Source organism: Syngnathoides biaculeatus, chromosome 2, assembly GCF_019802595.1.
Source record: "Syngnathoides biaculeatus isolate LvHL_M chromosome 2, ASM1980259v1, whole genome shotgun sequence".
Classification (NCBI taxonomy): Eukaryota; Metazoa; Chordata; class Actinopteri; order Syngnathiformes; family Syngnathidae; genus Syngnathoides; species Syngnathoides biaculeatus.
Window position 1 is genome coordinate 27,883,129 of NC_084641.1, and position 26,689 is coordinate 27,909,817.

The window sequence follows — 26,689 nt, forward strand, 5'->3', positions numbered from 1 at the left end:
AGATCCGCCACTCAGAAATCACCCGGTCTTTCCTGTCGGAGGCACTTTCCGGGGTCTTGCGAGACCGTTTTGCTGTTCGAGCCCACATTGCGCCACTTTGGAATTTGGCGGTCCAAAAGCAGCGCAGCACAATTTTGTTTTTTTTGTCCCCTCCACTCTGACGTCTCCCCTTTGCACCCCTGCACATGTTTAATCCGGTCCTTTGCGTTACGTGCAGCGTAAAATACGCAGTACGGCAGCGTGTGAGTCCAATTCCTCCACCCCGTGATGGATCGTGATGACCATAATAAATGTGAAAATAGAAATTGGAGGGGGGGGGGGGTCGATTTACTTCCCGAACAATTTGTCCACCTCAATTCTGAAATGGAGGCGACTTCATTAGTTGCCACCGCTGAGTCTCGCCTCGCTCGAAGTGAAACCCGTGAGCGGAGACGGCACGAAACCGTGGCGATTTCCTTGGACTTAAAGTGCCGCTGACATCCCTACACGCGTTGTAAAATAAATATTGTTATGAAAATGGAATATTATTCACTTCAATGTCTGTACGAAAAACGAAATATGAGAGGAGGGCGTGTCATCCATGCGCAAAGTTGCGGAAATCGCACTCGACATCCCAGTGGCAGCCGTATTGCCTGCTACGTCATCAGCAGACGTCACACCGGTACAGTCGCCATTGAAAAGAGGCTGCACCACCTGCGATGGGAGACGGAATTTTTCCGACACCCCTTCGACGCGGAAGCTCTTTTCGAAGAAGAGAACATCTCGCAATCGAGTGAAGTGACCGGAGCAATATTACCCCATCGTTTTGAGCCGTATTTAGATGATATGCGGATCACTTCTAACTAACAACTGACTCCCTGACAGTATGTATGAAAGTATGTAGCGTACTCGGCCGCGAGCAACGACAACAACGCGGTCCCTCGCTAAAAGAAGGATTACGTCGTTGTCTCGCCCCCCCCCAGCTATAATTTTTTTTAATAGGTCAATACACACCTACCTGTCTTTTCGGAACCCATGAAGCTCTCGTCTTTTGCACCTGTGCAATCCATGTTTCACGACTAACCAAGTCTTTTGGAACTGTGTGAAGAGTGAATCCATCCTGCCCAAGTGTTCGAGCAATATCCAGGAATACAACGAGACTGTGTTTTGGCTAGCACGCGGGAAAAAAACAACCACTTTTGCGCCGATAAAACAGGCGAAACCGCCAGTGTGGGCATCTTGGAAAAATGTCACTTCCTGCTGCTTCTCCAAAATGAATTCCTTGAGAGTTTTTTTCATGGCGGGAGATACAAAAATGAATATTCGTGCGGTGAGTCGGTGGCCACGAAATAACTGACATTGGTCTATAGCAATGCGAGTTTTACATCAAATACCACCTCAAAAATGACTGAGCTCTCCAAGTACCAGGATACCTATCAGCGTTACAGTATAGTAACATACAGTAGTAAGCTGAAAAAGTGTATTTATTGTCAAAGCCACTGGAACACGATGCAAAGTTGAAATATCAATGCTATGCTCGAATGTAGGGAAAATTTGAAAACACATGAACCCAATAATGGTTCAATAAGGCGACAGGGCTCACAGTTCAGAGATCGTGGGTTCAAATCCCTTCCTGTGTGGGGTTTGCAATGTTCTCCATGAGCCTGCGTGGGTTTCCCGCGGGGACTCTGGTTTCCTTCCACATCTGCACCACCCCCAAAAATATCACGGGGAGGTTAATTGAAGACTAAATTGTCCAAAGTTGTGGTTGTGAGTGTGAATCCTTGTTTGTGTACACGTGCCATGTGATTGGCTGGTGACCAGTTCAGGGTGGAGCTCAGCTTCTCGCCAAGGTCAGCTGGGTTAGACTCCAGCGCTACCTGCACCCCCCAGTGAGGATAAGCGCTGCACAGAAATGATGAATGATTCAACTAAGTTGTATAGCACGAAAAAACCATTTGAATAACAATATAAGAATAATAATAATACTGTGATATTCTAAAGTTAAATACAACTAACCCGCACCCCAAAAAATGTACTGTACTTTTGGTTAAAAACATTTTAAACGTGCTTTATAGTTACAAGCTTCATTCTCACATTTCTGATTGGATTTCATGTTTCAAAAATGTAAATCAAATGTATTTCAGTGATACTTTTAGTTATCACTAGTGGGCGCTCGTGTACCAGTAGCGGTACTCATAACACACTGAAATCAGTGGTTTGTCCATCCATCCATTTTCTTAGCCGCTTATCCTCACATGGTCACGGGGAATGCCGGAGCCTATCCCAGCTGTCAACTGTACACCCTGAACTGGTCGCCAGCCAATCGCAGGGCACATGGAGACAAGCAGCCACACTCACAATCACACCTAGGGGCAATTTAGAGTGTGCAATTCATGTTGCATGTTTTTGGGATGTGGGAGGAAACGGGACTGCCAGCGCAGGCACGGGGGAGAAGATACAAACTCCAGACAGGCGGGTCCGGGATCGAACCCGGGACCTCAGAACTGTGAGGCCAAATCAGTGGTCTAAGCTGAAAACGCCATAGACATTCTCCCTTATGGTGAAGGCTTGTGTATTGTAGTAGTTTTGGTTATTTAATGAAATATACTCTCCCTGTTTTTGTTTGGGGCGGCACAGTGGGTCAGCCGGTAAAGCGTTGGCCTCACATTTCTGAGGTCCCAGGTTCGATCCCGGACCCACCTGTGTGGAGTTTGTATCTTCTCCCCGTGCCTGCGCGGGCACTCTGGTTTCCTTACACATAAAAAAAAAAAAATAAAAATAAAAAAATACATGCAACATTAATTGGACACTCTAAATTGCCCTTAGGTGTGAGTGCTGTGTGGAGTTTGCATGTTCTCCCCGTGCCGGGCACTCCGGTTTCCTCCCACATCCTCAAAAACCTGCAACATTAGGTGGACACTCTTAAACCACCCTAGGTGTGATTGTGAGTGCAGCTGTTTGTCTCGATGTGCCCTGCGATTGGCTGGCGACCAGTTCAGGGTGCGCCCCAGCCTCCTGCCCGTTGACAGCTGGGACGGGCTCCGGCATTCCCACGCGACCCTCGTGAGGATAAGCGGCAAAGAAAATGGACGGATAAAATATACTCTTGCAGTTTTGTTGGGGCGTCAGCGGTCCTTCTCGCCCCGGGGTCCCAGGGTGTCAGAAAGCCACGAGCGCGCGCTCTGGTCTGACGTTTTGAGGCTGAGGCACATGACATATTCGTCTTGGAAGCGACGTCACGGCGGCGGGCGCCAACCTCGGCAGGCAGCTCATTTGTCAGCGGCAGAGAAGAAGACGGGCGGCGGGATTAGACGGGAGCTGCATCTCTCTCTCTCTCTCTCTCTCTCTCTCGCCCTCATCTCGCTCCATTTCTCCACTGAGAAGCTCTCATCCTCTTTTTCGCTCCAACTCCACAGAAACAACCGCAACCACCTCCTCCGTCACCCCTCCTCATTCTTCTTTTTCTCTCGAATAAATGTTTTGATCCTGTTTTTTTTTCCTCCCCCTTTTTTCCCTTTCTTTCCCCCCACCTCTTTTTTTTTTTTTTTTTTTTTTTTTAACCCCTCCACTACGCCTTAAAGCAGAGATGTCACCCCGAGCAGAGACGTGACCTCCCTCCCGTTTAGAGATGCCGGACCCTCGAACCGGCGACGACTCCTCTCCGGCTGCACGTCAACATTTCTGGACGTTTTCGTGCCTGACAACGATGTAGTTGCGCGAGCAGACGAGGATGCCGACTACATCAGTTTTTTTTCTTCCTTTTTCCTATTTTTATTTTTATTGAATTTTTTTATAGTTCTCCCTGAGTCTTCTTCGCCTTGAAGAAATGAAGGCAAACTTTGAAGGTCCCTTTTTTGGCTTCCGCTGCACCTGTCCACCTGCACGCAGCCATTAAACCCACATTTTTATTTTTATTTTTTCTTTTTTTTTTTTTTTCTTACATCGTCCGATTGCTGCCAACTAGAACAAGTTAGAGATTGTTTTCCGGCGTCGGCGGAGGAATTCGACCGTGCGCCACTCGGGTGGATTTCGGCTTGAATGATGTTGGCGTCCCCGCTAGATGGAGAAAAGTCCGTCACTTGAGTGTCTTTTATCCGCCGCGGACTTTGCCCGAACGCCGATCGCAAATATCTAAATGGGAGGATACTGATTCGGCATTCGAGAAGGAGAACATGTGGATAAAAAGGAGTGTCGCCCGCAGGTAAGAAAATGATTATCATTATTCATATTTTTAATGGTTGCGGTGGATTTGATAGTGTGCCTTGTGTTTAACTCTTCTGTTGGATAACGCCAGTTTTCAATCTACGTCACTCCAAGTTCGCAGAGACTGATTTATGACTGCATTTAATGAAATATTAACTAATATCAGCTGCATTTTTTTTGGTAAATATTCCTTTCCTGTCTTGTAATCAGGTGTGGCAGTTTTAAATGAGGTTCGTGCGCGCGCGCGCGCGTGTTTTTCTCGAGGAGTCTCATTGAAGCGAGCGGTTTTGAATGTGACCGCTGGGGGTCGCCAATGTAACGGCGCAAGTTGCGCCTTCCGAGTCGAGGTTGGGTCCGCTCCCCGAGCCGAGAGTCTAGAGCACGCGCGCAATTATCTGGCTAATTACAGGGTGAAAACAACAGCAGCATTCATGGATGTCTTCTTTGTTGTATGGGAAGACCGAAGATCGATTGGGGGGGGGGGGGTAAATGAAGACCAGACCACACGCGGTAATTCCGCTGAACGAAGTGTGATTTTGTTTTGGGGTACATGTGATGGATGTGACCTAACAGCAGTTCGATACTTGGTCTCAGATCAAGTCGCTGTCCATTTGCAAACTCGTATGCACGACACATGATGAACCTCAAGGCCGACCTCGCAGCGAAGTGACGCTCACTGGAGACACGTGTACAAAGCTAAAAACAAAACAAAACAAAACAACAAAAAAAAAAATACATAGTTTTGTACAAATTTGCTCCGTTGTAGACATCGATCAGTTTCCAGGCCATTTGAATGTTCGCATTATATGTGGACTTGGTAGGACGTGCTCCTCCGCGTCAACGGACTCAGCGTCGGACTCCGAGTATTTCTTCAGTACTTTCCAGGCAACTGTCAATAACATGATATCAAACAGATTTCACATTCAGCGACGCAAACAATTTAGTAGCCCCTTGTTCGGACAAACAAAACAAAAAAAAAAAGTGCAAATGAACATTCATTTTGAAATTACAAAATGGACGAATACATCTGGAGTATTGTCGATGCAGTATGAGGTGCATGATCAAACTATTATTCAAACTATTTGAGTGACATAGTAACGAATGGGTAATAAATGTTAGATAGTCAGTACTGAAGTAATTCTCCCAGGAACAAAGAGCATTTTGTAATTATATTAAATACAACAGATGAGGTTATTTACGAGATATCCCATATGATAGGAAGGGAGTCATTCAGGAATAACTTGGACTTTATTTGGAAAATAAATAGTTGAATAAGAGCAGATGCGGCGAACCTGTAATTCAATTTTATTCCCAGCCGGCGTAGCGCCTTCTCGTTATTAGCATTCTTGGGCATATTTCACGCTTAATCCATGCGCCGCTCTTACTACCAAGCCAGTAAAAAGAATATGAAGCTGCGGCGCTATGCAACTGCAAAAATATCACTGGCAGAGACACTAGTTGCCTTTCAAGTGGGCGCTGTAGGAGCTCTTCACATCAAAAGGATTGTTAAATATAGGAAACTGTTTAGTTGGAAATAAGAACAAAAGAATGTTGGTACACTGAGATGAAAGATTTGGGTGCCACTTTGAATTGATGCTCGGGTTCTATATACAGAAGAACAAGATGCAATTCCAGGCAAGATAACGAGGACGGGTCGACGCCGTCGCCTCAAAGAGCGGCCTGGTTCTGGCCTCGTTCCGAGGATCCAAAACCATCTTTGGCTCATCCACTTTGAGATCTCCAATATGGGTCTCGGTCAAAAACATTGATCTCGGAGACTGACTCCATTCGAAGGTTCCTCGTAAAAGTATTTGGAATATCATTTTGGCGTCGAGGTGGTATCTGTGGTCAGAGATGAATGCTTAATACAGAAAGGTGGCGTCACCGATATTCCTGAATTCACGTTATTCCGGCGACAACCCTAATAGCCTCAATGAGGGTTATTAGCGAGGTCTCTCCGGAGCGCGATTAACCCAATTTCCAGGGAAATAGGCTGTGTTGCTTCTCTGAGGTTCTATCCTCGGGAGACGTGTGCGCCTCTCTCGGCTTCGGCGTCATAAATACCCCGTGCACAGCAGTCTGTTCGATCCAGAAGGACCAGAACTGGCTGTTCCCGTGACAAAGCGTAAGACACAAGACGTTGTCTGCTGGGTTATCGAATCCTGCTCGGAATCACAAGAGTGGAGGAAAAAAAAACCCAAACTTGTTTACCTGTACAGAAACGACAAAGCCACTCATGGGCATTGGATCATTGGGCTTCGTTCATAAATGCGTTTTCAACAGCCTCGTGAATAAATTAAAAGTATCTGAAGGGTGCGCCGAGAACGGCATTCCAGTGTCGTTTCGCGGGTTTTAGAATTGGTGCATCAGAAGCGTCGGGTGCCAGCAGTTCTTCATTTGCGCCTTTGCAGAGCTGTCATGGCGTCGCACGTGAAGATAATTAGAAGCATTGCCACTGACTCTAAACGTCTGGGTAGAAACAAACAGGTTTGCAGTTTGATTCCAAACCCCCGATACAGATGGGGGGGGGGGGGGGGGCAGTTAACCCAACTATATTAAACTGAGATGAAAACTCCGTTAGAGTTCCTCGTCCTGGTAAGGAACTCTTCAAAACTTGTGTTTTTCCAGGTAGCCGACTAATTTGAGCACAGTTTTAGTTGCGTCGACCCCAAGGTAAGAAGACATCTGTCTCAAATTTCGTGGCAAGGGGGGAGTCTCACGCCCTCCAAAATATGTCCATGAAACAGCAGTCGCAAGTGCTGCGGGGTGATGCAAGTGCCCAGGACATCAGAGAGGCATCATTTGCACCCAGCAAGCACATACGCAGCGCTTGAGGCGCGGGGCTGTGACGACCTGGCATTCCCGTTCCTGCCTCCACACGCCCGCGTTCCAATCTCAAAGTCCGGGTTGTCACCACGTCGGTCGGGAAGACTGCGCCAATGAGCACCGTTTCAAGTTTCGCCGTGCGTCTCTCCCACTTGAAGCACATCCGTCCCAGAGAGGGAAAGAGTCCCACCCCGATTCACGTCCCGAGGTTTTCAGGATCGATGCCGTCTCTCCGGCGGATCAGATTTATTCGTCACGGACCTTGCCGCTTACCTTGGGCATCCCCCAGCGGGGCTCTTTTCAAATACTTGCAAAATGAAAACGGCACCGCTGGCTCACAACGGCGGCAATTGTTGTGGATTGAGAATCGGATTGCAATAAAAACAGAGATTTGACCGATGGCCTGAATTTATCGCAGCGTTCTTATGTTGAAGCGCGAGGGTCAGCTGCTTTGCAGCGAGGACCTTGTATAACAAGTGTAATTCATTAGAATGATGCAAAGTCCTTAGCAATTGCATCTTAAACCTGTTATGATACCACACACATTGCTGCCCATTTATGTATTTGTTATTTTTCCATTTGAGCTTCACAAGTGTAGCGATTTTCCTGTTGCACAGCTAGATCAGCGGCTGCTCAGCCTTAGCACTTTCTACTGATTTATTTAGTGTATTTTTTCAAATTTATTTATGATTGGATTGGGTGACACGTTGGGTCAGATGGTAAAGCTTTGGCCTCACAGTTCTGAGGTCCCGGGTTCGATCCCGGCCCCGCCTGTGTGGAGTTTGCACGTTCTCCCTTTGCCTGCGTGGGTTTCCTCCGGGCACTCCGGTTTCCTCCCACATCCCCAAAACATGCAACATTAATTGGACACTCTAAATTGCCCCTAGGTGTGATTGTGAGTGCGACTGTTTATCGCTATGTGCCTTGCGATTGGCTGGCGACCAGTTCAGGGGGTACTCCCGCCTCCTGCCCGTCGACAGCTGGGATAGGCTCCAGCACTCCCCACGACCCTCGTGAGGATAAGCAGCAAAGAAAATGGATGGATGGATGGATCTTATTGGATTCGACATTGGCTCCTCGGAGACCTGTCACACACATGCAATCCAAAGATTTCTGCAATTATTTGCAGAGTCAACACTCATATTTTTCTCCTACATAGGACGTCTTTTTTTTTTTTTTGAACGACTGGTAATGAAATAGAATGACCAAACCACAAAGATCTACCCACTACAAAAATGCAAAACATATTTATTTTGAAGTATATTGAGGATTCTTTATGTGTAAATGTATGTTTGTGTGCCTTGCATGAGCGCAGGGGCCAATATTACACAACATAATTAACTTTAAACATTTTTTTTTGTAACTATCTGTGTTCACGTTGATGATCACAAAATACCACCCGGGCTGTGTCACTCACATCAGCGGATTCGTCCAACTGCAGTGAGAAACACTCACAATCTCCGACGTACTCCTTTACAGCTGCAGAGATTTTACTGAAGATAATATTTCCGCCTTATTTTTAAAAGATCGGAACGAGTCAGCTGTGCCTCTTTTACCATCTCTCCGTCTTGGAAGGATTTCTTGTTATGAACGATGATGTGACGAACCCGGAAACGACGCTTCGGTGGCGGCTTTCGCTGTTGAACTCGATTGTGTGGAAAGTGCGGCCATTTGGGATTTTACTTCGTTCACTTTTCTCATCCTCGGCTTGCTTTTCGGCGTAATGTCAGTGTCGTATTTTCCATAAAGAGTTTAAAAATGGCGCAACACATTTCACTACAACGGCAGATGAAAAATGACATCATGAAAAAAAAGTCCGTCTCACATTCTCTATGAAAGTGACATGTTTTTGCCTTCTTTACTCCAGCATCCATACTCATGTTTGATACGATTTCTTAAGCGAGGGCTTAAAATGGGGGGAACCTCGCTGAATAGCGCGTTTTCCTGTACTAGGTCTCGTTGTTTGCGCGGTGAGCTAAAGATCAGAATTGTTTGTTTTTCTGTTGGCACGCCATCGCGATCGACCAAAACTGCCTCACGATCGATGCATTGATCACCCCTGCGGCTTTGTGGTCAGATGAGACCAAAACGGAACTTTCTGGTCATAATTCCACTAACCGTGTTTGGAGGAAGACGAATGATGAGTTCCATCCCAAGAACACCATCCCAACTGTGAAGCATGGAGGTGGTAGCATCATGCCAAGACCAAAGAGCTCTCCAAGACAACAGAGACAAAAGTGTACAACTCCACAGAAATTGCCAAGCAACTTGGTGAAAAAAGGTCCACTGTTGGAGCAGAAAGGTGAGGAATCTGCCCAGGACGACACGACAGGACTTGGTCAATGACCTGAAAAGAGCTGGGACCACCGTTTCCAAGGCGGCTGTTGGTAATGCACGAAGACGTCATGGTTTGAAATTATGCACGGCACGGAAGGTTCCCCTGCTTGAACCAGCACATGTCAAAGCCGTCTCAAGTGTGCCAGTGACCATTTGGATGATACAGATGAGCCATGGGAAAAAGTTTTGTGGTCAGATGAGCCCAAAATGGAACTTTTTGGTCATAATTCCACTAACTGTGTTTGGAGGAAGACGAATGATGAGTTCCATCCGAAGAACACCATCCCTACTGTGAACCATGGGGGTGGTAGCATCACGCTTTGGGGGTGTTTTTCTGCACATGGGACAGGACGACCGCACTGTATTCAGGAGAGGATGACCGTGGCCGTGTATTGTGAGATTTTGGGGAACAACCTCTTTCCCTCAGTCAGAGCATTCAAGATGAGTCGTGGCTGGGTCTTTCAACATGACAATGACCCGAAGGAAAACCAAGTACTGGCTCCGTAAGAAGCATATCAAGGTTCTGGCGTAGCCTAGCCAGTCTCCAGACCTAAATCCAATAGAAAAATCTTCGGAGGGAGCTGAAATTCTGTGTTTCTCTGCAATAGCCCAGAAACCCGTCTGATCTAGAGAAGATCTGTGTGGAGGGGTGGGCCAAAATCCCTCCTGCAATGTGTGCAAAACCTGGTGAACAGCTACAGGAAACGTTCGACCTCTCTAATTGCAAACAAAGGCGACTCTACCAAATATTAACATAGGTTTTCTCTGGTGTTCAAATACTTATTTGCAGCTGTATCACACAAATAAATCATTAAAAGAATCAAACATTGTGACTTCTGGATTTTTCTTTTTAGATGACATGCACCTACGATAAAAATTTCAGACCCTTCCATGATTTCCAAGTGGGAGAACTTGCAATGCAGAAGGGTGTTCAAATACTTATTTTTTTCCCACTGTAAATACAGGATATTTCTTGACAATGGGCTTAACTCAACTCCCTAATCATATGAGAAAATTGCTGTTAAAGGGGGAGAATCAAACAAGAATCAATAATCTAGTTTGCCACTCCTTCAAAAACAACAAAACCTAATATTTGTCACCTGTCTGGATATTATTTCCGAAGCAATCTGGGGGGGGGGGGGTGTTCAGGATTGGTTAAGCAGTACTGCAATTATTTAACAGGTGGTAAGAGAAAGAGCTAGAACAAAATATTTGGAATCCCATTTGTAAACCTTTGCTGCCACTTTGATTCGTTCTACATTTCATCACGTGAGGCCAACGTAACTTCTTGGCAGAAGTAGGAAGCAATTTTGTTCATCTGCAACTTGGTATTCAAGCTCACAGCTGAAAAGATATTAGTGCGCCCGAATGCGTGCGCATTTACCCATCCTCCGTTCCGCTAAGCGGGCGATAAATGCAAAACGGGGAGTGACTAATGACACGGCGCCGTTGGTCAACTGCAACTTGACATTCAAGATCACAACCGCAGGGACGTTTGTGGGTGATCCCCGCCGCCGAGTCGGAGCGACGTCTGCGGTTTCGATGGAAGCGTTCGGCGGTCAACGGGCTGCGAATGGACTTTCATCCCGGTGCTGCGTTTTCCGACTGCTGCTTGAAGCGAGGTCCATATTTTATTATCGCTCACGGCGCACCACCGGACACATTTTTCTGCTTGTTGTGTGCTGAATAATGCAACTCGCTCGAAGATAATCATAAGTGAAGCAGTTATTCTGAATGATAAACTGCTTCTTATCCTTTGACTATTTGTATGTGACATTACCATAGTAATACACTAAGTATCACGATATGAAAACATCCAAAACTGTAAACAAAAACGATGGAAGTAAATATGTGCCACCGGGATTTGGTCACATTTTCAATAGCTGTATTGCAATTGAACTTTTCAATGTTAACAAATTCGCCAAATCAAAAAAAAAAAAAAAAAAAAATGCTGGCGGCCGTTAAAGCGTTGGGCTCACAGTTCTGAGGTCCCTGGTTCAATCCCGGACCCGCCTATGTGGAGTTTACGTTTTCTCCGCCGTGCCTGCGTGGGATTTCTCCGGGTGGGCACTCCGGTTTCCTCCCACATCCCAAAAACATCCATCATCAATTGGACACTCTAAATTGCCCGTAGGTGTGATTGGCTGTTTGTCTCCATGTGCCCTGCGATTGGCTGGCGACCAGTTCAGGGTGTGCCACTCCTCCTATCCGTTGACAGCTGGGATATGCTCCAGCACTCCCCGGAACCCTCATGAGGATAAGCGGCAAAGAAAATGTATGAATGTATACATGGTTGCGCTTCCTTATTGAGTAGATCTAATCTCAAACTGTACAATTTCTCAAGAAATGCCTTGACTGTCCACTGATGGCACTGGGTTACTGTTTATTGATTTGATTTATTTATGTATTTATTTAATGTAAATCGCCCATGTTTGTTTTTTTTTTTTTTTTTGTAGAAAATGACTTCCGTTCCTCTTGAACAGGTCAGATTTGTCTGCCAGGTTGCAAATGATTTTGTCATCAAGTGTTCCAAACTTGGCTGACTGTAAATTCCATTTTTTTTTCATTTTACTATTTATTTATTTCAGGGTACGAGTAAGTACCCGGAAATGAAATGTTACGTCATCCTTGAAAAATTCCGGCCATGAGCTGCCCTTTTTTTGAAAACACTCGTCTCTGCAAACAAAAATGTGTCCGTCGTTTATAAAGAACTGACCCAGTTGAGGAAATCAAATTTGGATTCAGCACATCCAGATTGTACTAAATCCGCTTGAAAAAATAAGTGCTCATCAATAAATTTGGTACCGGCCAGTCTTATACAGTAGTTCTTGGTTTTGCATTTTTCTGGGCATCAACAAGCTGCGATGTTTCCTTCAAGTAGCTTTTCCCTCTCCGTTTAAAAGTGAGAGGTAAAAGTTGCTCCATTCGGCAAACTCTTGCCAAGAAGTGCAATTGTAACCCAGTTAAAAATTGGTACAGAGTAAACGTTCAGTATGGTAGTAGTAATAGGATTTGTGTTTAAATGTGTTGTATTCATTTGTGAAAAGGAAATACTTTTGTTTGTTGATTTATTGTGGTGACCTTGGTTTTGAGAGAGAGAGAAAAGCCTGACGGTGTGACCGGGAGAAGTGGTTGAGAAAACAAAAAAGGACAAAGAAAGTGAACGGTGGACTTTTATCAAAAGTTGATCAACGCGTTCGACAAGGACTGTTGAAAGTTCAACTGGGATAGCGTGTCATTTGAGCGGACTACTCAAATCACGCCGTAACGCGGTGGAGTTAGCCGCTACCACAGTGGCGAAGCGCGTGCACGGGACTCGGCTTGGGGCGCTAGCAAGAAGCTAACGCTAGCGAGCAAGGCCTGTGTGTTGGACCGCGAGGGAGAGGAAAAGGGCGCTAGCGTCGAGCTAACGTGGCTAGCGAGGCCGGTGTTTGGATTTCAAGGAAGAAAAAAACAGAGGAAAAAAACACCTTCACCTTTCTTCATTCCTGCCTGGGGAAGCACCGCAGAGACATTGGGGTTTAATTTCGTTTGCTTTGCCGGCTAGATTCATTTTTGTTTGGGCCCTTAGCTTAGGTTAACCTCGCCATGTGTGCAGTGTGTACCCGTTTTGTTCAATTTATTTACTGAATGACTGTTGGTTGAGTAAAGAGATTTGCTTTTCTAACCTTTATTTTGTTATTAAATGTTCACACATTTTGTTACATAACCAGGTGTATTATTTGACTATCTGCAAGACAGTTAGAAGTGGGGAGTTTATATGCTAGCTGGGTTGTCTACATCAGTTCACCTTTACTCAGAGGGAAACATTATCTCAGAGACTTTTTGATGGAGAATTAAATGCACAAGTAAAGACTAATGTTGTACTAGACATTTAGAGTAATTACCATTGAGTTCATTTATCAGTTTCCTACTTTGGAGCGAGGAAAGAACTCAGGTGGCTACCTCGTCGAAGTATTTTATACTAGAGAGGCGCTACACAATCAAACGGGATGATGACAAACGTACGTGTTGTAATTGCATGACGGGCTTCCGTTCTCCGCGGAGACAGCCAGATAGTAAATTGGGAGTGACTTCCGCCGTCAAATTAGACAATGATTATAGATGTCGTCGTAACTACAGTTATTACACAGTAATGACTCAAAACAAGAAGCGTCTTCAAATGCTTCTTATAGATGGGAAAAAATATAAATAAATCAACACGCTTATTCCAAAATTTTGAATAATGGCATTGCGCCACTCCTCTATGATTTTAGAATTGCAATTGCGATGCATATGTGGAAGGAATTGTTTCTCCCTCCCCATGAGCGAAGGATTTGTACTTGGTGATACAGTACAGAACTACTTATCTGGTTCTCTTTGATAAAGAGACTATTAATCAAGCACGGGTAAACCGGCGCGCACCTCTTGACACGGGTGATTATTCTCGGTCACATTCCATTCGAGCGGCTTCCCCAAATGAAAAGCATCGCCACTGATTTGCCTTCCTTTTGTCAACACACCGGGATTGAGCCTGAAAACAAGTTCCCACGGTGATTTTGGAAAGCTCAGAATAGTTTCCACTTCCTATCACAAAATGTCTTCTGGACAAAACAGGACAATTAAGAGTGATGTAAAAAGAACACAATATCGGGTTATTTAATTATGGTTTGTTTAGAGTGGTGAGGCCGGCCATGATTTATAGATTAGAGACGGCGGCACTGAAGAGACAACAGGAAGCTGAACAGGAAGTGACAGAAATGAAGATGTTGAGGTTCTCGCTCGGAGTGACCAGGTTGGATAGGATGAGAAATGAGCTCATTAGAGGGACAGCCGAAGTTGGATGTTTTGGAGACAAGGTTCGAGAGAGCAAACTTCGGTGGTTTGGACTCAGAATATTGGTAGAAGGGTGACGAAGATGGAGGTGCCAAGGAAGAGAGAGCGACAGGAAGACCGAAGAGAAGGTTGATGGAGGTTGTGAGGAAAGTTGATGGTAGAGAGGAAGATGCAGGAGTTAGGCTGAGATGGAAAAAGATGACACGCTGTGGCGACCCCTAACGGGATAGGCCAAAAGGAGAAGAAGAAGAATGGACCTTTCCGATGATGGCCTTCAGTTCCGCCGCTTTTAGCAATGTCCCAGAAGCTCTCAAAATGGCGATTGAGCATGACATGTTTGAAGTCGATTCTCTATCGCGTAGTCCAGATAATATTGCGGTATGTTTTTTGCCAAATGCGTCAGACTTGTCCAAGACTTCAGTCCGTTATGGCGCAGTGTTGACTTGCCGTGACTGAGTTCCCGATTGTCTTCAAATCACAAACGAGTTCCTCCCGTATACTTTGAGGCTACTCCCTTCTCTCGTCTCCCCCTTCTGCTTTCTCATGGTCATGTTCAATCCAGCTCCTGTTCGAGGGCAATAAGTGATCAGTTTATTTCTTCTACTTTCAAACAATGGACCTCTATGACTGGCGATCTTCAGCTCCGGCCCCCTTAGCTACAGTTGCCATTCCCCACAATCTTCCCAAATGGCGACTGGACATAATGGGTTTGAACTGGATCCTCTATCGCGTATTCCAGATAATATTGGGGTATGTTTTTTGCCAAAAGAGTTCTATAGAGAGGTTCCAACCATTTCACACAAGGATACGTACACGGAATTAAGATTTTGGACGGAGCAGGACGCAATGTCAGAGTTACAGCGAAACGTTGGCGATCGATGCACAAAAGTTCGACGCATCACATACTTCATATTGAAATCCAACAGGATAAAATAGTGGAATCGTACTGTGCAGGCAAAGCAGGGTGAGTACTTTTTACTTGGAAAGATCAGGAGTAATATCAGTGTAGTCTTTATAAGTGAGTGGGTGTGTTCATTTGACATGGCTCGTAATGGAATCCAGTGCTCTGTCTTAAAAGTTTGATGTGATCCAAATAGGCAAATCAACATTTCTCTTGCATGACATGGCGCATTTACGTATTACTAATAAAACATGACACACTACATTCAGCAGGTCTGTGATACACTAACAAAGTGAAAGTTGTTCTCCTGCAATGTATAAAGCACCGATAATAATTCAATCAAGCTCAGAGAAGTTACTTTTCCCTTAGCTTCGAACATACAGCCTTGTGTTTGTGGATATTGTTTACGTTTAGTTGTACGTGAGGCCTTCCGCAAGCCTTAATCCATCGTAGATACTTGGTCAACTGTGTTTTAGGCTTTGGAAAATGAATCAAGCGGGCCCCTTGTAACCAGAATCAGAATTGCATGTTCCCCAAGCGCATCTGAGGACCATTTCCTTCATAAAATTAACTTTTCCAAGCGCATGCTACTATCAACCGGCATTGCTTGTGGGACAATTGCGCGGGAGGGACGTGTCAAGACAGGGGATAAGACAATGCGGCTATCTGATTGGCTATTATTGTACGAGTGATTGACTGGTCGCAAAGGTCCATTAGGGTTTGTTTGCGGTCCGTCTGTTTTTCGAGGTCAGTTTATTTTACGCAGCAGTTTTAGCACGGACAGAGCGGACAGCATGAACCGACTTTCCAAGGTGGTCTATTATCATAATCTCACATTTTATTATGGCATGTAATCATTGCATATTAAGTCTTTCATCGAGGATGCGTATATTTCCTGGACGGCCCAAATCCACATTTGCACTTACTTCAGTCACCCAAATTTCATTTGATGTTCAAGGCTCCGCAATTGATGTCAGCTTGTCAGCGTGCCAGCACTTCTGACGGACCCAAACAATAGAACTGTCGCAGCCATGTAGTGTTTATGGGAATTGAGCTGTCATTTTGCCGGGGCATAGGAAGCCCGCTGACAAAGGCACATCGCGGCAGAAACATCTTTCTGTAATTTTATCTGAAATCAAATGAGTCGCGATTTATGTCGGCTTTTAGCGATAAACAAAATAATCTATTAATCAGTCATTAAGGGTTTTTCATTTGTTGTTATTGACGGTTGAGTAATCGCCTCTTGAAGCAGTTTGGGTAAAATGAGCGCTGTTCGCACGCTCCGGGCTACAAAGGTGGGAGAAATGTATTCTTGGATGCCTCACGCGTAGAAACGGTGCTGAATCAATGAATACGTTTTTATAAATCCATTACAGGCTAATGGAAAGCTTGTGGGATGAACAAAAGTGCTGGCAGAGTACTCGCAGTGCCGGGAGGATTACTTCCGAAATGTAGTTGTTTCCATTTACCCAGTTACCGTGCTGAAAGTGAGTAACAACAGTGTAATTACTCAATTACTCAAAGTAGAATAGCAAATTAAATTTGATTACAGTTTCATGAACTTTCTTAATTTAGATTCAATGCATCAACAGGACTGTCGGACGCTTCCTCCAAAAAGTGGATTAGCGCCGTAAGATCATGACTTTGAAATTAATTACAGTACATTTTTCCTTGCATAATTTATACAATAGAACTTCATAGTAATTTTCCTTTAAAAAAAAAAAAAAAGTCCAAAGTTCCACAGTCCACTACATGATGAGTCCAAACCTGGTTTCCAAATCTCAGATAAAATTACACCACAAGGTCATCGAGGCCATATTTGTAATAATAATGTCATCTTTGTTCGGGTACATCTTACGTCAGGGGCGTCGAACTCATTTTTGTCGTGAGCCACATTGTACTTGTGGTTTCCCTTAAAGGGCTGTTATGGCTGTGAAACAATAAAAATCTTTAACCGCCTCATCATATTTACACATGAAATTTATGAACTAGTTTTGCAATCAGGAATCGAGGGTAGTGGGTTTTCCCAACTATCGTTATTTGGTAACACATGCTTGTAATAGCTCAATGTACTAATTTATGATCTGACAATTTGAAATTTTGGTACAGATTTGAACAACAACAACAAAATTATGGGAATTTGATACGCATGATTTGCCTTCGCGGGCCACATAAAATCATGCGGCGGGCCAGATCTGGCCCCCGGGCCTTGAGTTCGACACCTGTGTCTAACGTCATGACGTCGCTCTCTCATCAGAAATGTTATCAAAATGCATAGCTGACTTCTAATTATTATTTTACCTGCTCGGCAATAAATTCTTAGGCTACACACGTACGTAAATCTGTTGTCGGGTTCGACATCGGCGGCATCTTTTCTGCGAGAATGTCACGTGAGCGGCGAGAGCCAATCACAAGCGTTGGTGAAAGGTGAAAGAAAACAAAATTGATAATTAAATATGAGCTTTGGCAGCCATTTTCAAATGTAACTAAAATGGTCGTCATGGAAATGTCCAGAAACCGTAATTTAATCCTACTTTTTTTTTCAAACATAAATGTGCACATATTGTAATTAAATTGCATTGTCGTGTTAGCTGCTTAATATTATTACTCATTACTTGACGCTTTATTATAAGGACTGATGTTTTTTTTCCTGTTTTTTGTTTTGTTTATGAATAGACAACTAAAAGGGAAAAAAAATCACTGGCTTTTTGCAATACGGCGGAAAGTCTGTTGGTAAATGTTGCCTCTTAATTCGAAATATACAATTTTAATACTATAATAATCCATTTCGGTTTAAAAAAAAAATAATCACGGGACTGCACGTGTAATTTCTTTCCGTGTTTCAAAACTGGTGAGTATCCAAAACGCTTTTTTTTTTCGAAGGGAATTCGGTCAAACGCAGCTGCACATTTCTTTTGCTAGCCCCCCCCCCCCCCCCATACAGTATTTCCCGCACGCGCATTGGGGCGGCCATTGTTATAATTTGATGAAGCGGTCAAACGCGGCTTTCTTAGCCGCTAGACTCGTATCTGCCCTCGCAGCGAGCTGTGAAAGGGGAAGTGCCTTTGCTCCTCGGCCTGGATGTTATCACAGAATTCCAACCCCCGCCGCCGCCGCCGCCGCCGCCCCCTCCTTCCATCCTGAGGGGAAAGATGGCCGCATAGCTCCTTCCTTTTCTTTTCCAATCTCCATTCCTGTCTTTGGGTGATATAGTTGCGCGGTCTCTATCCCTCTACAACATATATGAAGTCTCCCCAGCGTGAACTGGTCGTCCTCGAGGCTTGGCGGTATTCAGGGGACGCGGAACGGATGAAACCGCAACCTACGCGCTCTCGCCGGCGTCGCTCCATTGTTCCCGTTTTTTCCTCTCGGCTTCTCGGTGAACCTTTTGAATTTGCTCAATCGAGCGAGGCGAACTATCGGAGATACTTAGGAATATGTCTCGGAGTGGACGACTTAAAAAGAAGTCACAATCCACACGCTTGTTCCCCTGAGGCACTGTGAGAGCGTCAAGGTTTGGCGGGAGGGTGGGGGAGAATCTTCAAACGTTTTTTTTTCCGCTATAAATAAAATATAACAGTCATTTTTAATCGGAAAAAAGATGATTGTCACATTCTTTTAGGACTTCTTTCACCGTGTAGAAATGATTATTCTAAATAAATAATACGCAGAGGATCCTCTAAGGCTCACCGTAATACGGCCATCAGCGTGTACGTTCCCTTTTTCTTTCATTCCTTTTATAACGTTCATGATGTTATACTTTTGTTGCTAGGTTACCACTGCCTCACAATAATTTGTCACATCCAAAGTTTAGTGTCCAGTCCAGTCATGGTACTCTCATCCAAAAGAACAAAGAATATGCCATAAATATTCTCGCTGAGCTGAAGTCTCACAAGACATTTGGAATGTGGTCTGGCGTGACTTTATGACGGTTTGAACTTTGGATTTTCGTCCAACTTGAGACGTATTTTTATGGCATATTTTGACAACCAAATTGTACAAAGCTGGGTAAATTCCAATTTCCCTGACATTATACGATTCGGTCCCACTATTACCACCTGCTAAAATGTGCACTGCCAAAGAACTTTTAACTCTACAAATATTTCGTCGAATGAATAAAAATCTGCTTTAATTGCCGGAAGAATTTACTCATTTAAGCTAACTGTTGTTAAAAAAAAAAAAAAAAAAAAAAGCAGAAAACTGAATTGCACAACAAACCAAAACGTTAATTTTTAATAACAAGCTACTGCATGTATTATTCCTGCTGTTTCCTTCAGACCAGGGGTGTCAACGTCATTTTTGTCACGGGCCACATTGTAGTTCGGGTTTCCCTCAGAGGGCCGTTATGACTGTGAAACCATAAAAATCGTTTATCGCCTCATCATATTGACACGTGAAATTTATGAGTTACTTTTGGGGTAATGGGTTTTCCAACTATTGTTGATGTTTGGTGACATAAAAACGCTCGCAATGCCTCAACGTTATGATTTATGATATAACAATTTGAAATTTTGGTACAGATTTGAACAAGAATCACAGAAGTTGACATACATGATTTGCCTTCGCGGGCCACATAAAATCATGTGGCGGTCCGGGTCTGGCCCCCAGGCCTTGAGTTTGACACCAATGCTCTAGACCATTTCATGCGTCTGTTTAGACCCACCAGGGGAAACCACCCACTGTAGTTCGAAACTTTATCAAGCGAAAATGTACCGGAATTTTTGGCCAATAAGTCGCAATTTTTTTCACGCGCTTTCAACCCTGCGGTTTATGCGGGTAATCTTGTGCATTTTTTCCTAACGGCCGCAAGGGGGCACTCGAGGGGAAAAGGTAAGAGCGAGACCGAATGTATGTGCCGAGGAAGTGACTTTTACCGGTCCGGCACTGTTAGCGCTGCGCCAGCGTGTTACTGCCGTGTCTCAGTGATTTTTACCAGTATGTTTTTTTTTTTTTAACCGGCCCTGTTAGCGCACGCAGCGACGCTAGTGTTAGCGTCAGCGTGGCGGCATTAGCGTTACGCTCTCTGTGTACCGTCTTTCTTTGTAAATATCTCGTGTTTCAATGTCGGTTTCAATGTAGGCACTTGCGGCTTTTACACGGCTGCGGCCCATGTATGTACCAAATGGTATTTCCTTTACAAATGTACTGGGTGAGGATTACAACCAGGTGCGCTCTGTAGGCCGGGAATTACGGTAACTCTTTTTCCCAGTGATGTTCTTTTTCAAAGTGACATTTATAGATTTGCGTGAGAAACATAATTTCCTCCACCAATTGGCGCTGGCGCTACCAATTGCTAGCGCTACCATGGATAACAGAACTTGGTACTTTTGGTTCCCTGAAATTCTATCAAGGGGCTGAATACGTACGTTAAACCCGACACAGAAACGTTCTACTGAGAGTTTAAAAAAAAAAATGAAAAAGGAAATAGAGCCATCTTCACCAAGCGACTTTCAGTGCGGGTCCAAAAATTACGTGCACTCATCAAGCGGTGAGGTCGTCAAACACGCGCCGATAATATTTCTATCGACAACACCTGGGAAGGCCACCAATTGAAGCGCCACTTCTGCCAACTCGAGACAAGTTCTAATTAAGACCCACACGCAAGTGATCACAGTGTGATAGCGACGCTCCAAGTGGGCCAAGGATACAGTACAATAGACAATAATTAGGTGCCACATCTAATTAGCGACAGACGTAATTGTTTGTGGGTTCTTATGTGACACAAAGAACGACTCGAGCAATGTAATAACCGTTGATTTAGAGAATGAAAATGTACAGCGGGCGCTCGCTATTCGAGGGGGACGGTGACCCATTTTGACCACAAATACTGCCGCAAAATGACTAAAATGGCTGTGGCAGCCCGACGTAAAGCTCGGTCGGGCCGCCGAGTCTGCGACGGGTGACCCTCGTCTGCGCTCACGAAACCGCTGCATCATCGCGGTGACAACATATACTTGCGATGTTGGATGTTGGCTGGCAAATCAGCCACTAGACCGTGTGTGCGTGTGTGTATGTGTGTATTTTGAACCTCTGGATACACACAACCCGCCGCTGCTGAAGTCTGGTTTTTGATGGGGGTGGTTGCGGCTGACAATAATTGTTTGCTGTCTCGGTTAAACGGGTGCGATAATACAGGAAAATATACACATGGTCGGCATCTTTTTTTGCAGGGAAAATATTGAAAATAACTTTCAGGCATCGTTGCCCCTTTAGACAAAATCATAAATAATGAATTTGCTTATGTCACGAACCTCCGGTACGGGGGCGGACCCAAACGCAGGACTCCGAGACGAGGGCATGATGTCGGGCGTAGTTTTATTCAAAGCTGAGGTCATACACGGTGTCAGCAGTCCGAGAAGCCAGAGGCACAACAACGCGAGGCCGTAAGCAAAATCCAAAAACATGAAGCGAGGTCTGATGACTAGGAGGCAAACTTGGAAACATGAACTAAAACGGGACTAAACTACGGTGGCACAGAATTGCTGTGATGAGAATAACTCATACTGCACTTTCTCTCAGTGGTGCAGATTCCTTTGGGCAGGGAACGCAACTCACTAACTCAAGGCAACGAAATGACTTCTATGAAAAAAATTTCCCAACATTTACTGAACCAATGTATCGATTTTACCGACGAATAATCTCTCAGCATGCCACCAAATAAAATTGCTAATACTTATAATTATGATACCATCTAAGTTTACTGACAAACTCATTTTCTCAGTAAGAAATCTCAATTATTACTATTTATGATTGCAGGAAGCCATCAGTTATTCCGTTGCAACAGGTGGATGAGCTCTTCAAGTTTTATTGTCATTGCAGAGAAACATTTTGCACGGTTGAGATCTAACGAAAGCGCATTTAGCGGTTTTGCCTTTCACGATGGATTGTCGACAAAGACATGACCGTGCAAATGATTTTCGGACAAAGAAAGTGCATTTTAATCTCTTGCTGTGACGCCACTGGAAATCACTCACAACACACAAAGGTCGGGAATCACTCTCATACTTTGTGAGACTTTTTGAAGCTTCCGAATATCCTTAAGGGCGGCACGGTGGATAAGCTGGTAAAGCGTTGGCCTCGCAGTTCTGTGTGGAGTTTGCATGTTCTCCCCGTGCCTACGTGGGTTTTCTCCTGGCACTCCGGTTTCCTCCCACATCCCAAAAATGTGCAACATTAATTGGACACCTAAATTGCCCCGAGGTGTGATTGTGAGTGTGGCTGTTTGTCTCTGTGTAACGATTGGGTGGCAACCAGTTCACGGTGTACCCCGCCTCCTGCCCGTTGACAGCTGGGATAGGGTCCAGCACTCGTGAGGATAAGCAACAATGAAAATGGATGGATGGATGAATATCTTTCAGGGTGCCCCCCTTCGCAGAGATGATATCATGTTGTCATTTCTGTTTAGCTTTAGTTTGTCTCCAAAACATCCGACTTTGGCTGTCCCTCTAATGAGCTCATTTCTAATCCTTTCCAACCTGTTCACTCCGAGCGAGAACCTGCACATCTTCATTTCTGCCACCTCCAATTCTGCTTCCTGTTGTTTCTTCAGAGCCACCGTCTATAATCCGTACATCATGGCCGGCTTCACCACTGTTTTCTAAACTTCGCCCTTCATCCTAGCGGAGATCCTTCTGTCACATAGAACACCAGACACCTTCCGCCAACTGTTCCACCCTGCTTGGACCCACATCTTCACTTCCTTAGCACACCTACCATTGCTCTGTATTGTTGACCCAAGTATATGAAGTCGTCCACCCTCGCCATCTCTTCTCCCTGTAGCCTCACACTTCCCTCTCCACCCCTCTCATTCACGCACATATATTCTGTTTCACTTCGGCTAATCTTCATTCCTCTCCTTTCCAGTGCATGCCTCTCATCTTTCTATCTGTTCCCCCACCTGCTCCCTGCTTTCACAGCAGATCACAATATCATCTGCAAACATCATAGTCCGAGGGGATTCCAGTCTAACTTCATCTGCCAGCCTATCCATTACTACAGTAAACAGGAAGGGGCTCAGAGCAAATCCCTGACGCAGTCCCACTTCCACCTTAAATTCTTCTGACACAGCAACGGCACATCTCACCTCTGTTGTGTTGCCCTCATACATGTCTTGTACTATTCTAATATATTCCTCCTTACCACACTCTCCATTGCTCTGTATCGTTGACCCCAAGTATTTGTCGCCCACGCATCTTTTCTATGCGCCTTATAATGCGGTGCGCCTTATATATGGAGAAAAAAAAGTTTAAAACTGGCCAGTCAGTGAAGGTGCGCCTTATAGTACGGAAAGTATGGTACTTTCATTCTGTCTGATTACTGGATCTTGACGTCATATACAAAGGCCATCGCACATTTGGTTTCATTTGTGCCTTAAATGACACGGAATCTGACGGTCTCCCGTGACAGCTCAAAGGTTCTGTTGCCCTACCCTTGATTGCTGTACACTGATCTACATCACACAGTAACCGTTGGTTCATTGCGTCATGCCGCCTGCTGCAAAGGTCTTTATTCCTGCTAACAATTTTCATTTGCACATGTGCCTGTAGCAGTTCTGCAGCTCATACAATTGTACAAATAGTATCCCTGCTGCAAATATGACATTTAATTGCCGTGATTAATTTTTTTAAAGGCTCGATGAAGCTTTTTATTTCCCAACTTCGTGGCGCGGGAGATAAACATTACTAACCGCACTGATCAACGGAAGTAGAAAATCCAGAAAATGTCCTTCGGAGCACAATAGCTCGAAGGTTTGTCGCCGGTATTCAACACCATACAGCCTATTGTGTTTTTTGTACTGCATGTAGTCGAGTGTTTCTGATTGTTCAGCTCACAGCGACCCTGACGGGGTACACGCGAGCAAATGGATGGACGAGAAAGTGGCGCGACTTAATTGTGCAGGGTTGATGAAAGAGCGCTGACGAAAGCTGCTAAGACCAGAACAGGTAGAAGCAGGATCACCGTGGCAACAGATGTTTGGTGCAATTAATCTGAGCTGCAGTGTTGTGACAGTTCCAGGCCAGAATTCTCGCTCCCTGTTTTTTTTTTTTTTTTGACACTTTCTCACATCCACACGATAACTCTTAAATGAAGCAAAAAAGAAGGGGTAATCATAATCATTTTCTTTTCAAGTGTGTCAGTCCCCATATTTGCAAAGCTCTCAACTTCCACCGTGGGTCATTTTAAACATTAACAGAACAGACGGATACACATACACTCCCCCCCCCCCAAAAAAAAAGAAAAAAAAAAAAACAGTTCCTAGGGCAATATCCACTCATGCGAAAGCAATCTTTATCTTAAAGGCCCAGTAAATCAAAGAGTAAAGTGCAGTAAGTGCAAACACATCCTTCACGCTTCATTTTCTTGTGTTTACTATAAATAAACACTATTCTTCATTCATTTTTTTTCCGACATAATGTAGGTCATGGAACGCTTCACGATGTTAGGAAACTTGTCTCAATTGGTCAGCCCTCGCTTTTCATGTTTTGCAAAGCGCCGTGGACCCGGGACCAGTCCCCAGTGCGTTTATTCCATTTCATTTTGTGATAAAAGGGCAGCAAAGGGGGTCCACTGGGTAGCACGTCTGCCTCACAGTTCTGAAGACCTGGGTTGAAATCCGCTCTTGGTCTGTGGAGTTTCCATGTTCTCCCCGTGACCGGGTGGCTTTTCTCCGTTTGCTCAGGTTTCCTTTCCACATCCCAAAATGTGCACGGTAGTTTCTAGACTGCCCATGTGTGTGAGTGTGAGCCCGAATCTTTGCTAGTTTATCAGTGCCCTGGGATTGGCTGGCGACCAGTTCAGGCTGTATCGCGTCTCTTGCCCGAAGTCAGCTGGTAAAAGCCAAGGTTGGTCAGCCACCACCGACCCTTACTGCAACTTCTAATTTCACTTTACAGCTTCAAAAAGTAGTTCTGAACTTGATCTAGTCTCTGGTTTTACACAGAGCTCACGCTACTGAGATCCATGTAGCAGGCTAATAGCCAGCTGGGTCACCAAGTAGTCCTCCAAATAGCCTTTGGTCAACTCAAAACGTCACATTCTTCCCATACTGTAAAAGTCGTACAGATTGTTTCTATTACACCAAAGGTTCCATTTTTTTTTTTTAGTGTTCGGTTCCAAATGTGGCTTTTAGATGAAAAGCCATCTGTCATTGTCCCCACAGAGCGAGCGTAGACCGTCCACAATGCTTTTGTGACCCCGGGTTCGGCATCAGGGCTCGTCACAATCTGCACTAAAGGGATTTCCAAACGTATTGTTGAGACTTAACTCTATACTCAAGTTTGTAATGATGGTATGATGGAGCATGTGCTCCTAAAGTAGGGCACCAGGCACCCATTTCCGTCAGAAAGCAATCTGGTACGCTCGCATTGCTAATACTGGTCTTTATCTGCCATCTGCGCTGTACGCTTGCAAATTATATTTTCACCGCATGGGGTGCCAAAATATCGTTTTTGACTTGTTCTTAAATTATGAATCCATGGTGCCCGTGGAATGAGGTGGTAGATTCCAAAGGTATGAGGAGAGCAGTATACGTAACATTGACTGGCACGCTTCTTAAGAGATAGAAAATGTTTTTTTAAAAATGTGTGTCCAGTCTCATTTTCTGGTCTGTGGTCACCTCTGCGTTATATGCTTCCTTTCAGGGCTCTCTTTTAGCAATATTGCAACAGACTTCATTTTCAAGATCAGAGAAGCTACTCTTTTTGAATTTTGTACACCTATCAGGTTTGCCTCTTTGTTGTAGCCGGGAGCACTCGAGTAAAAAGGCAGAGAAGGTGCTTAATAAACATAGCCATAAAAAAAAAAAAAAAAAAAAAAAAGTCCAGGCATTGCATTAATCCGGCTGGAGTCGCCTCCAGTGTGATGATTACCAAGATTTCAGTCGAGGTCAGGGCTGAAGCTCTTGAAATACTAATTACAGCTGTCAATAATATGTCGACCTTGTCACTGCCGTGTCGTGACCACATCAATCACCCTTTATGGCTCAATTAAAATGCCACCCTCGATTATTTATCAGCCGGCGTGTTTGCGTTTTATTTGCCACCCTTTCTATTCGAAAGCAACATTCCTGGTCTCTCATTGTCAGTAGGTCAACAGGAGAAAGACAGGTGGGGAAATTGTATGAAATCATTTAAATGTATCTTCTAAAATCCAAGCATTGATCGACTGGACCATATCGTATTTTTACAATCGTATCGATTGGCGATAAGAATGGATGTGGTGATTCCAAATCAAATCTCCGCACTTGAACTGAATTTTTTTGAAGGACTGCACAGGTGCACAATAGCCTCCAATGAGTCAAGGAATGCATGTGTAGTTTTGTCATCTTCTTCTTCTCCTTTCGGCTTGTCCCGTTAGGGGTCGCCACAGCGTGTCATCTTTTACCATCCAAGCCTATCATGCATCTGTCCTCATGTCCTCCCTCACCACATCCATCAACTTTCTCTTTGGTCTTCCTCTTGTTCTCTCTTCCTTGAGAGCTCCATCCTCAGGACCCTTCTCCCAATATACTCACTCTCTCACATCTTGATCCATCCAAACCATCGTAGTCTGCTCTCTCGAACATTGTCATCCAACTTTGGCTGTCCCTCTAACGAGCTCATTTCTAACCCTATCCAACCTGTTCAG

The 26,689-nt window shown here is 44.6% G+C and overlaps 1 protein-coding gene across 2 annotated transcripts in view; it reads left to right on the forward strand.

The window, feature by feature from the left end:
- ajap1 (adherens junctions associated protein 1) overlaps positions 1–26,689 on the forward strand; it is a 77,318-nt gene that overhangs the window by 30,072 nt on the left and 20,557 nt on the right. The window lies entirely within an intron of this gene.